General features: G+C 36.3%; 1 pseudogene; it reads left to right on the top strand.

The window, feature by feature from the left end:
* The first annotated feature begins 600 nt into the window (after window positions 1-600).
* Window positions 601-11,354, top strand: LOC120180289 (annotated as a pseudogene).
* Window positions 11,355-11,598: the final 244 nt, after the last annotated feature.

The raw sequence follows: 11,598 nt of genomic DNA, 5'->3' as shown, positions 1-11,598 counted from the left end.
AAGTCTTCTATAATCCCCTGGTTACCTCCCTCTATGGGTTTCGTCAAGGTAAATGTGGATGCATCCACTAGTAGTGATTGGAAGGAATCAGGTCTTGGAGGTCTTATGAGGGATCAATCTGGTGCAATCCTAGGTTCTTTTCAGGAGCCTGCTGGTTCAGGACCTCCAACATTAAAGGAACTTAAAGCTATTCAAAGGGGTATTTCTTTGTTTGCCTCTTTTCAAGGGAGGGTTAAAGATAGGCTGATCGTTGAGAGTGATTGCAGGGTTGCAGTAGACTGGATAAATAATGTTGACTCATGTCCAATTGTATATGGTTTTATTGTTAGAGATATTGTTGACAGTCTTAAAACTTTCGGGGGGTTGTTAGATGGGTTGCAAGGACAGCGAATGCTGATGCTTTAGCAAAGGCTGGTATAGGTTGATTTTTATGTTGTTGGCTTCTTTAGTTTGGTTTTCTGGCTCCTGTATTGTTTGTAAGGGTTTTTTGGAATAGTTGTTCCCAAGGTTGTAATTCTATTTTCTATAATGAAATTATAAGACACTTTTTTCCTCATTCCGATGATTAAGAAGCTTCTATACAAGCTCTATTAATCAAGAATGAGGTTTTTAATGAGGCCTTCAAATCTTATAAGAAAAACACATACTTCATTGGTTTTCTTCATAAGTGATCTTGTAAGTATTTGAAGTCTGCCAGATTGTCAGTTTCCATGTTGATACTTGTTTATCTTGGCACAACTCAAACGATGCACTATTTTTCAGACTATCTGGCTTTAGGATCCCCGGGGATGATACTAATTTGCTATGATAATCTTTTATGTGGCTATTAGTGGCTAGAATATATCTTAACCAAAAAGCTGAAATAATGATAGTAATTTGCTATTACTATTTTTTATGTGCTCTAATTCTCCCTCAATCTGAAGCGTCTGTTCAATCATTCCTGTTCTGAAATGACTATTAGCGGCTTAAATAACTGGAAGCATATTCGAAAGGATATTAAGCCGAAGTTGGAATAACCGGCCTAAAATTAAGTTTTTAAGGTGGCTCTAAATTCATGAAATATGCCTATAGAAAAGAATTAAATGCTAATTTAAGTGACCCATTAGTAATTTGTACGGACGCAGTTTTTTAGCATGGTAGAAATGATTGCTATCAAACACTGTCAAGTGCCAAATAAGGAAAGATGGGAATTCATTAGATGGGTCCTCCTGGTATGTATTTGGGTTAAACTTAATGATGCACCACAAGACTAGTGGACATGGTATTTCGAGAGCTTCACCTCGAAGAGTAATATAGAAAAATGATTTAACTATTGTTCCGGCTGAGGAAAGGATTTGGGCTAGGATATTGGAGAAGAACTGGAGTATGCTATATTTTTACATGGTATATTTGATAGCTTCACCTTGAAGAGTAGTATAGAAAAAGGATTTAACTATTGATTCAGCTGAAGAAAGGATTTGGGCTAGAATATTGGGGAAGAACTGGAGTATGATATAATTTTTCTAGATGCGTTGATAATTTATTGGTTGGATGTTAAATCCTGCTATTATGTTGTTCTCCTCTCAAAGTTTCGTGCAGAAATCGATTTCCCTCTCGCTGATTTTTGATTACTTAAGATATTATAAGATTAATATACTCTAGCTAACTTTTCAGAATGCCAGTTCTCAGAAGGGGAATGAAGTGAATTTAACTCTTGGCGGTATTGATCTCAACAATTCAGGCAAGTTGGCTTGCATTTCTGAAAATATTATCAATTCGTGATATCTTCTTCAAATTGTGAATGTCATTAAAGTTTGAAATGTTTACTAACTCATGGTACCATTCAAAATTTCTAGTGTGGTTGTCGAAGCTGATAAAAAAACTTATTACCGTACAATTTCAAGATGGCCGAGATGGACGAACCTTCACACTCAAGGTTGTTCATTCATTCATCATCTATAATTTCTCCTATGATTACTTCTTTTTTAACTGTTTTGTGTCATACTTTCCTATAAAACTGTTTAGAACTTTCTATTTGACCTGCATATATCAAGATTCTGCGGAAACAGTGAATGATCTTCCTCCTACCTAAAGATGATCAAATGAATCTAACCAAAGTTGAGCTTTAATGAAAGCTGAAAAATTGGTTTTGACTGACCAAAACCACCGTGTAAAGAGAAAGCCCTGAACAGAAAATTTTCATATTCGGTATATAAGTTTTATACAAGTAATTCACTCGATGCCCTGCTGGTAGTTTTCTTTATCCTCTGGAACCCGTAATTAACAACTGACTTTTCCAAATTACTGTTTTTAAAGGTCGAAATGCACTTATTATCTAATATTATTGGAAAATTCAATGCTTATTCAACTGAAAATAACAGTGAGATTTTGGGAAGTCATGACATGACGGTTCCTTCTGCTTGATGTTGCAGGCTGAAACTTCGGAGGATTTGTACAAGTGGAACGCTGCACTTGAGAAAGCTTTGTCACAACCTACAAGTTCTGCAGGGGACAAAATGGCATCTGTGGGAATGATCAGGCATATGCAGTTGATAGTTCTAAGGAACCAGGTAAGTTCCATCCAGCTTTTTTAAATTAAATTTTGTATACCTTTGAATGGACTCTGTAGAAGCTTCATTCATATCTAGCTCCCAATGTAAACACTGGAAATATTGCGTGATATAAGTTCATTAATCATAAAGTTCAGTATGTTATTGATCGGGAGCCTTATCTGAGAGTTATTTTTTTTTCTATGTACCCTCCTTTTTCTTTCTAGTTTTCCTTTATCTCTTCATTTTGTTATGTTTCTTTACAAGCATTCCAAGTTGTTTCTAGGTTCTAATTTACTTGGCTGTTTTGATTTATTTTTCCTCTCATTTGAGATATTGATGCTCTCTTTCTCTCTGTTAGTGAATGATAAACAGCCTGAGAGATCCACAGTCTTACACAGACCAATTTTACTTGCACTGGAAGATGTTGATGGGGCTCCAACATTTTTGGAGAAAGCCCTAAGATTTGTAGAAGAACATGGTGAGCTGTTCTTTTGTTTTAATTGTTGCAAACTGAAGTATATGGCAAAGTTCTAATTCTATATACTTGCTGTCTCTAATGTATATAGTCTAGTAAATATATGTGCATACCGTTTTTTCCTTTCAAAGTCCCAAGATATCCATATTCTAGATAAAGTTCCTGCATGGCTAACCACGGCTTGTGTCTCATATGTTTGTTTCAAGAATTTTCTACATTGTTTGCAAATTTAGCAGCCTGAAAAGCTGCATGTGTAATGTTAATTTCAGTGTTTAAGTCACATGACAAAGAACTTTTATTCATTTCCATTGAGCTCCTTTTAATTGTGTTCAAATAATTTCACAGGAGTCAAAGTAGAAGGGATCTTGAGGCAGGCTGAGATGTTGAGCGCCGAATTCGGGAATTTGAATAGGTTTTGTTTAATACACACTGTCCTTGACTATATTCATTTTTGACATTGCTTTCAGCTTCCATAGGTTATGTTCTTTTCTTACACGTTGGATTTATTAATTTAATATTTAATGTTTGGCTGCAAACAATGCTATCAAAGGTAGCTTTGTAAGAACTTAAATTTGAATTGCTATTCACGTATGGAAATTTTCTTACTTTATAGGACAGAGGAAAAAGCCAGGATACTTTGTATGCTTGTAGTTCTACAATGCTCTCTGTTCAGTCTTTGAACTCTTTTTTTGTGATGCCTTATCTTTTTGCAGGAAAAACTGAGTTCTCTCAGGACGAGGATGCACATGTTGTTGCTGACTGTGTCAAGGTATGCCTTACTAGTTTCCACAATATTTTTTCATTCAAGTTGCATCATATTCTTCTGGTATTTTGTTGTTTAATTTGCTTCATGCTATTTTCCAGTATGTAATTCGAGAGTTGGCATCATCTCCTGTCCCTGCATCATACTGCAATGCGCTACTAGAAACATGCCGTAAGTCTTTCATTGAACTGGTTTTTGTTTTTTCTGTCTTAACCTGAAATAAGGTCATAACATGCTTTCCACTATTGGATCTTGATGCCTCCAATTCTGAAGGTAAGTATATGTTGGACAATCCTTATCGGGTGAAGTTCTTGTATTCTGAATTGGTTGGATTGGTAAGGAATGCTGTGGAAATAGTCTGGTTGCATTTTTGTGAGCTCTATGACATTGCATTTTGGATGATAAATTACCTAGCTGTTATTATTTTTGAAGATTCAATTTTTTTATTCTGTTATTGGACATCATACAACGAAATGGAACCGACCACAGTGCTAGAGTCAATGCTATGCGTATGGCAGTATTGGACACGTTTCCTGAACCAAATCATTGCTTATTACAGAGGTAGCTGGTTCATCACTGTCAGTCCTTGATCTTTATAGTATAATGCTTTTCTTACTACAAATTATTTTCCGTATGCAATTTTTGCATTTATTTCCTGAGCATTATAGATATTTTTTAAAAGAGAGCTGTTATTGCATATGGGGGTTAAAAGAGAACATTACAGTTAACAGTCCATGCATGTATAAAATTAGAAAACTACATTAAAGATAACCTATGAACGAAATAGACATAAAATGATAAGTGTAATGAAATTTGAGGCCAGAAGTTTCACACTTGTTTAAGTCACTTCTGTACAGAGTATATATAGACATTAGCCATGAGTAATTGTTTTTCTATGTTGGAACTTGATAAATTAGATTCATTTTGAAAGCCATAATCGAGTTACGTCTGCATTGTTTGGCTTTTATACGATTTTCACTTAACTTTTTTTTTTTTGGGGGGGGGGGGAGGGGTTGTCAAATTCTTCTCCTTGTCAATTTCTATACGCCTACATGATTGTAGCTTCTATCTGGATGAGTGAACATATTATTTTAAGCTGGTTGATTATCCACAATTTCTTGTTGATACAACAAATCTTATGGTGTGTAACCCTCTGATTTATGTCTTGGTCCTTTTCTTAATGAGTGAGTGGGAAATTGGATATAATATCTTGCAGAAGACATAAATATAGAAGCTACAATCAATAAGCCTAGCACACCAAAACTTCACATACTGAAAAGCAAAATACATCTCTTAACGTTCTGTAGTTTTCAACATTTAAGTTTTATTTTTGAAAATGATTGAAATGCATTTTTGGGAAGGATAAAAAAGAACTGAGATTTAATCTTATTTCCAAAATAAAGATATTATCTTCATTCTTTGCTTTATCGGCTTCTAACTGCCTCATCCATATTTATCTTTTCTTTTTCCTGTCTTTTAGAATTCTAATGATGATGCAAATTGTGGCTTCTCACAAAAGTAAAAATCTAATGAGCTCTTCAGCTGTGGCGGCCTGCACGGCACCCTTACTTCTTCGCCCCCTTCTATCTGGTGACTGAGATTGAAACCGATTTTGATGTGGGTGCTGATGCTCAATGCAACTGCTGCAGCCAATCATGCTCAAACCATTGTTATAACATTATTGGAACATTATGATAAAATATTTAGGGTAAGCTGCAATTATTGTCATCGTTCCACAACTACCTCTAATATGGCTTTCTGTAGTCACTATACAGGCAAGCGTGCACGCCATAATTCTATGAGTTGTAAGGCTTTTTTTTCTTTAGTTCAGAATCGATATGTTTTATTTCTTTCTATTATTTTTGAGCAAGCACGATCATTAAGTCAATTGTTCGTGTTGTACTGGATGTATGTGCTATTATTGTCACAGATCTAAAGTGACTAAATTATGACCGTCTAAAGGTGGAATTTTAATACAGTTAAGCTGAGGTTATTATATCCTCCCTACATTCTTTCCTTATAATATAGTAATATTTCTAATTCTTGTATGGTGTTAGTATTTTTTTTTTTAAAAAACGATGAGAATTTGGCTGTTATTGTTCCATGTTCCAATTTTTTATTACTTAGTTTGGTTTTGGTTTATACATTGCAGTTATGAGCTCAGCATTTTGTTGGCAGGAAGGCTGTGTTTCCTCTGATTTGTACTCTGACTCAGAAGAGATTAGAAGTGAAAGTGAGGAAGAAGCTGATGATGATGATGAGTCCTATGAAGATGATGAACGTGAGGACGAATCACAAGGGTCTGATGATGATAACAACTCTGTTGAAAGTGGAACAGGCAGTGAGAGTGGTCAGTCTGTTAAAAGTGGTGATGATAAGGTTTGTTCCCCTGCTTTCTTACCCTGGCATTTTTGTTTTACAAACTTGATACAAATTTCGGGACTATTACCTCTGTTTAGTGCAATATTTCTGCTGAGCTCATAGGTAACCAGATTTATATTCTCATTTTACATTTTTAATGACTTTGTAGCTTGTGTATCTGCTTCATTTGTCACCATCTGGAAACTCAAGGTTTCTTTTGTTTGATCGTTTCTATGACTTTGCTTTCCCTTTGAGTTTATGCTTGCGATATGAACTTGACTTACTGCTATCAGAATATATTCCAAATTAACTTTGCACACCTTATATCAGGTCATGTTTATTTAGTTCTCTATCTTTTCCCCTTATAAGAATCATGTTTCTCTCTTTGCTAGTTTTTGTCTGTAACTTATAGCTGTTTTCTTGCTTTCTGTGGCCACTCAGCTCAGATTTTGTTTATTGTTTATGTTTAACTTGAAAAAGGTGAAAGAGCAATAAATCAGTAATAAAAAGAGTACACACTACACTTGCATGAATTGAAAAATAAAATTGCAGGATTCTGAATCTTCGAGCTCTAGTTCAGCAACTGAGACCAATAAGCCTGATGAGTTGTCAAAAGGTGTTCATGGAGTAACGAAGTTGGAGGATGCATCAACTCGTCATACTTCAGTCTCAAGCGCCACAGAACCCCCAGTTGTTGGAAATGGACCCGGCCACCATGTTAGGCATTCAACTGTTCGGGGAAGGAGTAGTGTAAGTTTTTGTTTTCATCATTTATGACGTGTTCTGCTTTTGGCATAGTTGATTTTTCTGTTAGCCAATGAGTATTTCCAAGCATTAATTAAATTATTGTTGCAATGTGTTAATAATCTTGTACTAACTAATTATTTGATTTATGTGTTTGCTTTTACGGGGAAACAAGAAGGTATCCATGGGTTTCACTGATCTTCCATGTGAGGAAGAGTAAGTGATGTTCCCATGATCTGTAGAAAAAAAAAGATCTTTATATAAATTTGTCTGCTGCACGTTTTCCTGGTTATATTACTCATGCAGACCCATAGAAGTTCCAGATACTTCTAAAATCCTCTCTCATGCTTAGGGTGAAGCATCTACCCTTTGCATAACTAATTTCCAAAGTCAAAAGTGGAAAAGCAAAAATAATGTAGAGCTGACCTTTGTATATTGTTACGATATCTCTATTTTCTTTTGTACTTAACTGATTTTGACTCAATTTTAGGGCTGCAGTTGAGTCACTTGAGTCTGAAAAATTAGACTTACAAAAGAGACTCACGGAAGAGGTCCTGCTTTAACCACCCTTTCTAGTTATTTTTATCACATGTTTTTGAAACTTTTCATACTAAGTCGTCTTTCTAATATAGATTGAAGGAAATACAACTCTTGAAGCCAGCTTTGAAAAACGAAAGAAAACATTGCAGGAGCAACGGCTTGCTCTTGAGAAAGAGGTATGTTTCATGCATTATGTTAGGTTGCATTGCAGTCTGTACTAACTAAGAAGCATATTATGGTCCTAAGAAAACAAATATATTAAAAGCAACCTTTTCTGCTAAAATATTTTTAAATTTTAGTTAGAGATCTGTTTTTGCATTTCTAGAATGAATAATTACATATTTGGTAATGTATAGAACATTTATGGAATCTAATATTTATTTAATAGTTAGTTGCATTTAGTTAATTACATATTTGCATTAATGAAATCTGTTTTGCAGTGGTGTCAAACTTGCCCGTATTGTTTTTTTTTTTGGAACATTTGACCATTCAACGTTTAATTTTTTGTCAAAAACAACCAACAGTGGATGAAAACCGTCAGTCAATTGAAGGTCAACGCCTGATGCTGATGGGGACACGCACACGTGGAGAAAAAAATTGACGTGGATGTTCAGCTCATGGTGATTGATGACGTGACACTATCACATCATACTTTTAAAAAAAGTAAAATTTGTTATTTATATTTAATTAATTCTTACCAATTAGAGAATGACATGTGTCACTCTCTGATTGGTTTTTGGTTAATGGAATTATGAAAATGTGAAATGCATGGGAAGAGACTCGATGAAACTTGGGGACTAAAGGATGAAATGAAATTCACTTTGCCACCAAACCAGACTACTTACTTGGTTACTTAATGAAATAAAACTTATTTAATAGACGATTCAGTTTGAACTTAATGAAAAAAAACTAAAACACGAAACCCTAAACCTTTTTTTTAATAATCTCGTCTTCCTCCAACCCTTTTAGAAGTATCCTCATCTTTGACATGATGAATTGACGAAAATGTGTAGTTTGCGAAGACGACGCTAGAGGATCGCAGACGGTATTAGTCGTATTCTCAAAGCCGACCCTCGGTTGTTCTCTCAAGCCTTCCGGTCCAGAGACGACATTTTTTACGGCAGTAGAATCGTACACTTCCATGAACTTCTAAGGGTTGCTGATGATGATCTTCGACTTTCTTGCCTCTCAAGCTCCTCTAATGACATGTTGGAGGAGCATGCAAGTGGGGGAAGCGTCGATGGCAAACTAGGTGGTCTTGTAGGAGAAAAGGACATCCTGGCTCCCGAAGGCGGTAATTACGAGAAACTTGATCTAGGGGCAGGAGTGATGATCCCGTTAAGACTTGGTGACCTTGACATATGTTTTCTGGCTATTGCTGCTGGATCTTGCAGAGGAAACCAACATGAATATTTCATGTCTTGGATGATTTTGAGATGCTCAACTATGGTTTTCATGGTCGGTCTTTCTGATGGGTCCATCTGGAGACATCTTTGTGCAATGTCAGCCACTGTACGGACAGCTTTCATAGGAAATCGACCTTAGGCTCCATGATGAGTGATAGTCTGCAATCATCAGCTAGGAATGGCCGGCTCCACTTAACTAGGTTCCTCTCTTCCTTGGGATGACGATTGTCAAGGTTCTTCCATTCAGTGAGTAATTCAAGTAGAACGATTCCGAAACTCCAAACATTGCTCTTGAGAGTTAGCCGTCCTCTCTCCAGTGTATCCACAGAGATATTTGCCACAACCTGCATAGAGAGAGGGAGAATAATAACTCAAAAAAGTAAATTTGTGTAGTGTAGAGAGTTGAGATAAACTCATAACACCACAAATTTTCTTCTTCAAAGAATAACTATAGATAAAAAAAACTTGAAGATCAATTGCATGGAAAAGTAACTTACAACTGAATTACTGGATATCTCTTCTGTCTCCAGGATATGACCGACGCAACCATATCCCGTAAGCTTTGCACTGAAATCCTTTCGATCTGTTCGAGTCTACTGCCGTAAAAAATGTCATCTCCGGCCAATCGAAAGGCTTGAGAGAACAACCGAGGGTTGCTTTGGGAATACGACTAATACCGTCGGCGAACCTCCAGCGCCGCCACAAAGTACACCTTTTCCGTAAAGTTATCATGTTAAAGATGAGGATCCTTCAAAAACTTTTGTTCGGGGGATGAGGTTAATCTGCAGAGACCAAAACGGTTGGAGGAAGATGAGATTATTAGAAAAGAGTTTAGGGTTTCGTGTTTTAGTTTTTTTCCCATTAAGTTTAAATTGAATCATCTATTAAATAACAACAACAACAACAAAATTCTATTCTCATATGCAATGGGGTAAGGGGAGGTAGGGTAGTAGGCTGCCCCCAACGCATGGTTAAGGGCATCTTTCGTGGAAGACCTCCGCCAGAAAATTTAAAAATAAAGATAAAATGCAATGCATGTATAAATAAATAAGTAAAATGCATATTTGAATAGTCTTCATATACAGTCTTCATATGTGCGTCTGTAATGGGAAGTAATCCCTGCTAATAAATCTCTGCATAATAATCTCTGCATATAGACAGAAACGTAAAACCCGACTAAAATTAAAAAGAGAAAACATGAAGAGAATGATACACAGAAGTCAACGATAGCAAGCTACGAGAAGGAATAAAGTCAAATGGGTTAAAACCTAAACTAAGGCAACACTCCGCTACCCTAGTTCTAAGCTTTCATTAATTCCAATGACAGAAATGTATAAAAAATAGAAGTCATGGAAATTACTACAAATGCATTAAAAGAATACGTAAATGTTACACCATATGGATGTGACCTGCACTAATCGGCTACCCTGGTCTTAAGTCTCCATAATTTCCTATCAGAGGTCATGTCCTCGGTAAGGGCTAAATCATTCAAATCATATCTCAAGTAGTCTTCCCACTTCCGCCTTGGTCGTCCTCTCCTTCTAACACCGTCGACTGTAATCGACTCTACCCTGCTGACCGCATCCGACGGTTGTCGCCTAAGGACATGCCCAAACCACCGTAGTCTTCTCTCCCTCAATTTTTCGGATACAAACACCACCCCCAAGGACATCCTAATAGCAGAGTTTGGTGTCATGTTCCACAGAGTCCTACCACATGCCCATCAAAGCATTCTCATTTCTGCGGCCTCCATCCTCCTTACGGGATCCTTCTTGATTGCCCAACATTCTAATCTATACAGTAGCGTTGGTCTCATTGCCATTCTATAAAAATTTCCCTAAGTTTTTGAGGCACTTCTTGTTACACAAAATTCTAGTAGCAACCCTCCACTTTAGCCATCCCGCCTTTATACGGTGTGTAACGTCATCATCTATACCCCCAACCTTTATACGGTGTGAATTTCATTTCATCCTTTAGACCTGGGTTTGAGTCCTTACCCATGTATTTCACATTTTCATAGTTCCATTAACATTAATTAAATATAAATAACAACTTTTATTTGTTTTAAAATCTGACGTGGTATTGCCATGTCATCAATCACCATGAGCTGGACATCCACGTCAACTTTTCCCTCCACGTATGCGTGCCCCGTCAGCATCAGGAGTTGATTGTCAGTTGACTGACGGTTTCCATTCACTGTTGGTTATTTTTGACACAAAGTTGAATGATCAAATGTTTCAAAAAAAAACAATACGGACAAGTTTGACACCACTGTCAAACGTTAGGATTATTTTTTTGCATTATGTCTTATTTTTTTCATCGCAAAGTTCTGTGGTAATTTTATGTGAATGTCCCTGTTTTGATTGCTGCTCCTGGATGTACTTATATAGGTTGCAAGATTAGAGGAAGAGCTTCAAAGGGCAAGAGAAAAGAGGATGGCTCTTTAAGCAGGAATTAACCCATCTCAAGGACCCACATCTCCCCTCGTTAAACTTGACGAAAAGGTAGACTCACATACATTTGAGGCAGCATAAAGTTTCCTAGATTAAGAACGGAGTTTATTCGGGTAGTTCTGCTATGACAGTCTAATTTAACAAACAGTGACTTTGAAATGCAATAAAAATCATAACATTTTCAATCTAAAATTTTATTTTTTTACTAACATTTTCGATTGAACCTAAAATGTTACGAAGAAGGTAACATTTTCGGTTGCCAACCCAATATATTATCAAGCTGTAATGCAGTTTCTAGAATTTGAACCCGTCACCAACGAAGGTT

Source organism: Hibiscus syriacus, unplaced genomic scaffold, assembly GCF_006381635.1.
Source record: "Hibiscus syriacus cultivar Baekdansim isolate YM2019G1 unplaced genomic scaffold, ASM638163v2 tig00112491_pilon, whole genome shotgun sequence".
NCBI classification, from domain to species: Eukaryota; Viridiplantae; Streptophyta; class Magnoliopsida; order Malvales; family Malvaceae; genus Hibiscus; species Hibiscus syriacus.
This window is presented reverse-complemented; position numbering and strand designations above follow the sequence as displayed.